This window comes from Hipposideros armiger, unplaced genomic scaffold (genome assembly GCF_001890085.2).
Source record: "Hipposideros armiger isolate ML-2016 unplaced genomic scaffold, ASM189008v1 scaffold_464, whole genome shotgun sequence".
Taxonomy (NCBI): domain Eukaryota; kingdom Metazoa; phylum Chordata; class Mammalia; order Chiroptera; family Hipposideridae; genus Hipposideros; species Hipposideros armiger.
Genome location: NW_017731814.1, coordinates 175194 through 181193, shown reverse-complemented (window position 1 = coordinate 181193; position 6000 = coordinate 175194). Strand labels below are relative to the sequence as shown.

Sequence of the window (6000 nt, the reverse complement as noted above, 5' to 3'; positions counted from 1 at the left end):
TTTTGTGGACTTGGAGAATGAAAGCCTGCTGGTGACAGAACATCTTACCCGGCTGGACCTCCTCCTGTCCCGCTCAGCCCTGATGGTGGTGGCTTGCTTGGGGAGCTCTGTTGCCTTAATGCCCAAAGGGATAATGACCAGGCTACATTTTCTCAGCCCTTTCCAAAGTGGACGACTACACTCTGGCAAGGGCTGGGGTCTTGTCTATGTAAGACATGACTTGTTAGTATAAGGCATTGGTTGTCGACAGGGGGCAGTTTTGCCCCCAGGAAACATTTGGCAATGTCCAGAGACATTTTTGGTTGTCACACGGAGCAGCAGGAGAAGTGTTGTTAGCATCTAGGGGATAGAGGTCAGGGATACTGCTACATGTCATACAGTGCACGGGGCAGCCCTCCCCACAACAAAGAATGATCCAGTTCAAAATGCCGGTAGTGCCGAGGCTGAGGAACCCTGGTACGGAGGGACAGGCAGTCTTGTAGAAGTGGCCCTGAGAGGTCATTTTATCCAGTCCCCTGCTTCTGTTGGAAATGACTTGAGAGCTGTCTGGCTACTGCCTTGTCCCTTTGTCCCCCTGCTTCACCTCACCTCAGCGTTTACAGTGTCTTACAAAGTTGAGTTCAGGAGGTTTTGTCCAGGGAGTTGCTGGAACCTCATATGGTACAGTTTCCCCCAGAACCCCACGGTCTAAGCACACGTGTATTCCAGGGTGGTCATGTATGTGGCTGGATGCAGCCGTGTCCCTGGTGCATCTAAATAAGCTGTGATGTTGGCATATTTGGATGCTGATGCTATTGAGATGAACTTTAAGGGCAATAGGGAGACCATTCCAAGCAAACGTGGGGATGATAGGAGTCTAGCCCAAAGCTGTTTTCCTTCATTCTCCCTGTCACTGAGGCGTTTGCTCTGCTTGCTGAAAACTGGGTTCTGCTTGCTAAGTCCTCTGAAATGCAGGAACTCCTCGCCCTAGAGAACATGATGTTGCTTCCAAGATAAGACATCCAACCTGTTGCCAGATACCTCAGCAGCTCAGCACATCTCATGTGCCAACACCATTCTCCTGCAGTTGGCAGGACTGCTTTAAGGCCAGAATGTGGAAATGAGAAGTCTCCCAAAGTGAGGCCCTAAGCTTACTTTCGATGGTGGAGGGAGAATAGCTGTGTGTGGATTCTAAAATACACTGGCTTTTTACGTTTCAGGACAAGGTTCTTCCTGGATGACCTCACCAGCTGGACTCTTTAGTCGGGATGTTGGCGAGTGAAGGCATAAGCGGAGCTTTGGGGAAAGAATAGCTGGCAGGCGTGGTGGCTGAGCAGATGGGCAGGGCAGAAGCCCAGGTAAGGCCAGGCAACCTGAGAGAGGTGCTGATCCTCTCCTGGGGACATTCGATAGCCCGCCCCCACGTCACTTCTCAATGTTGTTCCCCTGCCCCTGACACAGTCACTCCATTGCCATGTGCTCGAGACCGATATAGTTTTGGATGCGCCTAAGAAGAAATACAAGTGATGTTGGGGTTACTTATTTATTTTGAATTTTGAGTTTTCGGTCTCCCTTTGTTTGTGGAAATCACTGGGGGATGGATTATATGGCAAATCCTGATGTTCTTGGAGTTCAGGTTCACTGCTTCCCTTATTCTCATGTCAAGCACTAAGATGATTGTGGGCTCAGGAACCAGGTTCTAGATTACTGCTATCTTAGCTGGCAACTAGGGCAGTCGAAACCAGAAGCTCCCAAAATCCTGCTGAGTGATGGTAAACATTTGAATGGATTGCACAGATGAATGTGTGTATATTTAGAAAGTCCCACCCAGTAGAGAAAGAACCTCCAGGTAAGCCCGGCTTCTCATCCCAGCTGCAGGTCTGAGCACACCCCGGGTCACATCCTTTCAGTCCATGATTGGCTGAAGTCACTTCCTTATGTACCCAAGGCTGCCCACACCCAGCCACTACTTCCTGCAGTGCATCCGGAAGCGCAGTTCATGCCTCTCCTAACCTCTTAGTCGCTAATGGGCGTGTACCAGCAAGCATTCTGGGTCCTTTTGCCTCCTTACAGCTTAGCTACTGTCTTGCTTCCAGATCCCGAGCTTGTCTTTGAGTCCCTGGCTTCTGCTTGGACTTCTGGCTTCCAGGTCCAGAGTCACGTCAGTGCTCTGGCAGCTGCTGCAGATGTCAGCCCTGGGCTGCTGGTTTGGAGCTGTGTTGTGTCGCCTCAGTCTTCTTGGATGTCACACCCCCCTTCACCACTGCCCCCCACCACTTCTTTCTCATTGAAAAGTCTTGTTTCTCAAAATTACTCCATATTTCAACATGCATCTATAAAACCCAAAAATATTTTCAAACTATCTTATAGAACATGACGCTTGGTAAGTTAATTTGGAGTGTTGAAAATGTGTTTATTGTATCTGGTTTTGAAGTTTTATATAGCCATATCTCTGCCATTTACTAAAAGGCAATAGGAAAGGGATCAGAAGTGTATATGTATCTTTTAGATTTCTTGGAGACACTAAAATCTATTGGTGCTGGGGCAACAACACATTTGGATAAAAGTCCATTTTTCCTAGTTTTTGTTTTTCTTTTAAATCTTTCTCATTAGCTATCTTTTAGCCAATTTTTACTTGACATATAACACGTACAGAAATGTGAAGAGATCCTAAGTGTTTTAGCAAAAAGTATGCACAGCTTGTAACCAGCACCCAGAGGTCAAGCAAAGCAATAGAGTATTACCAGAACCGGCCCCGCCTCCAAAAAAACGCCTTGTGCTTCTTTGCAGTTACTGACTGTCCTTTCAGGGGTGACCGCTTTTTTGACTGCTAAAATTACAGATTAGTTTTGCTTGCTTTTCAACTTCATATAATATGGGTCACACAGTGTGTTCTCTTTTGTGTCTGACTTGTTTTATTCGTCATTTGTGATATTCATTTATGTTGTGTATTGTTGTCGTTTCCCATTCTTCTGGCTGTGTAGTATTCCATTTCATTAATAGACCACAATTTATTATCCATTGTACGGTTGATAGATGTTTGGGCTGTGTGCAGATTTGGGCTCTTACAAACAGTGCTACTATGAACACCTTTGTGTATGTCTCTTGGTGAATGAATAGATTTATATACATGTATATGTGTATGTATGCCTTTTATATATATATATATATATATATATATATATATACACATACATATATGTAAATAAGTATTTATGTTGGGTATATACATAGGAGTGGAACTGCTGGATAAGACATTGTGCCAAAGCAATTGTACCAATTATATTCCTACTAGCAAAGTTGGAAAGTTCCAGTTGCTCCATATCCTTGCTAATATATGGTATTATCTTCCCTTTTCATTAGCCTCATTCTAGTGGGTATGAAATAGTATTGTCCTTTGGTCTGAATTGACATTTCCGTGATATTAGCCATTTGGTATCTCTTTTGTGAAGTGCCTGTTCAGGTCTTTTGCTCATTTTTCTATTGGGTTGCCTGTCTTTTTCTTATTGGCTTGTAGGAAGCTCTTTATGTATTGTTGCAATACAACAATATATGTATTGCAAATATTTTCTCCCTTCAGAGCTTTTGATGTCCATATCTTTAGAGATATCCCCAAGGTTAACCACGTGGAAGCAGCAGGATCCTATAATGTGCTTTGCACAAGGATCTTTTCTTCTTTGTTGGCGGTGACGTTGGGGCTTCGTTCTGTCAATATTCATCTACAAAGGCACTAGAGGGATATTGGTCATGTAGGGTGGGTCAGGGACTCATGAAGTTCTTGGCATATTTAGGTGCTGACACCTTAAGAGGGGGTCACATAAATGTAAACGTCATCAATATTCAAGTGCTTGCTATGTGCCATATACTGTTCTAAGCATTGTACATGGACTATCTCATTTATTCCTCATACAAGTTTATCATTTAGTTACTATTATTGCCCCCATTTTTAAGTAAGGAAGCTATGGCTCAGAGAGGTTTTGTAATTATTGAAGGTCACATAACTGAGATTCTGGCTGTGGAGCTCATGCTTTGTCACCATTGCCTGCGCAGAAAGTTACGCTTCCTAAAATTGATGTCTCATCAGAATGCCTGGAATAGTGGCTGGCACATAGACAGTGCTCGATAAACACCTATTGAGTGTAAGAGTTTGCCTTGGACGAAGTCTTCAATGAGTAGAGAAGCTTGTGCTGACAGTGGGATATTTTGATACGAGAAACACTTGTGTTCCATCCTGATGCATCTCTTGCCTAGAGCAGTACTTGTCATGGAATAGACATCAAAGTGGACATTTGTGGAGTGAATGACTCAGTCACAGACAGATTGTAAACCCAGCTTAGCAGCAGGGGTGAACTCAGAAGACACTGCAGGGGCCAGGGATGGCCAAGATTGGACACCATTAGGGGCCATGGTGATGGTCTGGGGAGAATCCAGCGTCTGGCTAGCAGCACCTTCGCGGTACAGCCCCCAGGCAGCCCAGTTTGTGGTAGCAGAGCAGGGTCCAGTGTCAGCAGGCAAGGCTGTCCCACTTATGGGCGGTCAGGTCAGAAGAGGTCCCAGCAGCAGTGCAGGGCTGGCAGAATCCAAGGTCAGGTAATCCAAAGTCACAAGGTTGCAAGCAGTAAAAGTTCAGGCTGGCAGGAGAGCGCGCTAAGGAGCGCTTGGAGGGAGCTGTCGCCTGGGCCGGCTTCCCCTCCTGAATGAGGCCTTTCTTCTCAGGCTGCTGAGTGCCTGCAAGGAATACACCAGACCTCAGGCCGGGCTGGGGAGGCTGAAACAGAGACGTATCCTGTGCTGGAGCCAGAAGGAGCCTTCGTGAATGTCTTGTCAGACTCTTCATTTCACGGGTGAGGAAATTAAAGCTTAAGTGCGAGGTTGCCAGTGGTAAAGCCGGCACAGGAACCGGGCACGGCAGGGTTTCCTCCTCCTTCTTCATGTTTTCTATGAAAAATTAAGAGGTGGTAGAAATGGTGATGCTGGGAAGGAGGACGGGCTGAGGTGAAAGCCGTAAAGAGAAATGATGGAGGGGACTTGGGTATGGGGGAACAGAGGGGTCAGATGCCCACAGCGCGCGCCTGGGGCATGGCAGTGCAGGTGGTGGGCATTTGGGAAGGAGCTGCTGGGGTGACCCTCGCAGGCTTGACTCTGGAGTGTAAGCTCCATGACGACAGGTTCTTCTTCATTTTTATTGAAGCATAATATACGGAAAAGTTCAGAGGGCAAGGGTGTTTTTTTGTTGTTGTTTTTTTTTACTGTGGTTAAATACATATAACGTAGAATTTACCATCTTAACCGTTTTGAAGTGTACAGGCCAGTGGTGTTCAGTGCATTCACATTGCTGTGCAGCCATCACCACCGCCCATCTCCAAGAGTCCTTTCATCTTCCGGAACGTACGCCCAGCACCCATTAAACAACAACGCCGCACTCTCCCTTCCTCCAGCCCCTGGCAACCACCATTCTACTTTCTGTCTTTAGGACTTTGACTACTCTAGGTACCTCATAAAAATGGAAGCATGCAGTATTTTTGCCTTTTTCTGACTGGTTCATTTCACTTAACATAATGTCTTCAGGTTCACTCACGCTGTAGCATGTGTCAGCATTTCCTTCCCTTGAAAGGCAGAATTATATGGATATACCCCATTTTATTTATCAGTGCATCCACTGATGGACGCTTGGAGCAAGAACTTTTATATGCATTGCTGACCAATGACTTGAAAAGATCCTGGCTTTGTGGGCACTCAACAAATTACTATTGAGTGCATTTTAGTGATGTAGAACCTGACAGTCGGGTACCCAAGGGGGCTGCCCAACAGGTGCTTCAGGATGACTGAGGACCAAAGGTGAGATGAGGGGTGAAGCCGGTGGTGTGAAGGTACGCCAGGGCCCAGGGGCCGAGTGATAGGAACAGGGGCCTGGGCTCAGCACAGGTGGGAGCAGAGTCAGGAAAGATGCAGGAAAGTGGTCTCAGGGGAGTGCCATGGACTTAACAACAGGCAAAGAGATTTAAGAAAGGGGTGCTGGGC

At 46.3% G+C, this 6000-nt stretch overlaps 1 long non-coding RNA gene across 3 annotated transcripts in view; it reads left to right on the top strand.

The window, feature by feature from the left end:
* Nucleotides 1–985: 985 nt before the first annotated feature.
* The window catches only part of LOC109395295 (uncharacterized), a 47465-nt gene continuing 42450 nt past the window's right edge, over nucleotides 986–6000 (top strand). Inside the window, exons 1-3 of one of the 3 annotated variants that reach the window (XR_002126630.1) lie at nucleotides 986–1116; nucleotides 1200–1337; nucleotides 4696–4823. This is a non-coding gene — a long non-coding RNA (uncharacterized LOC109395295). The remainder of the gene's footprint in view (nucleotides 1117–1199; nucleotides 1338–4695; nucleotides 4824–6000) is intronic. The other 2 variants (XR_002126634.1, XR_002126632.1) reach the window with 2 other exon arrangements.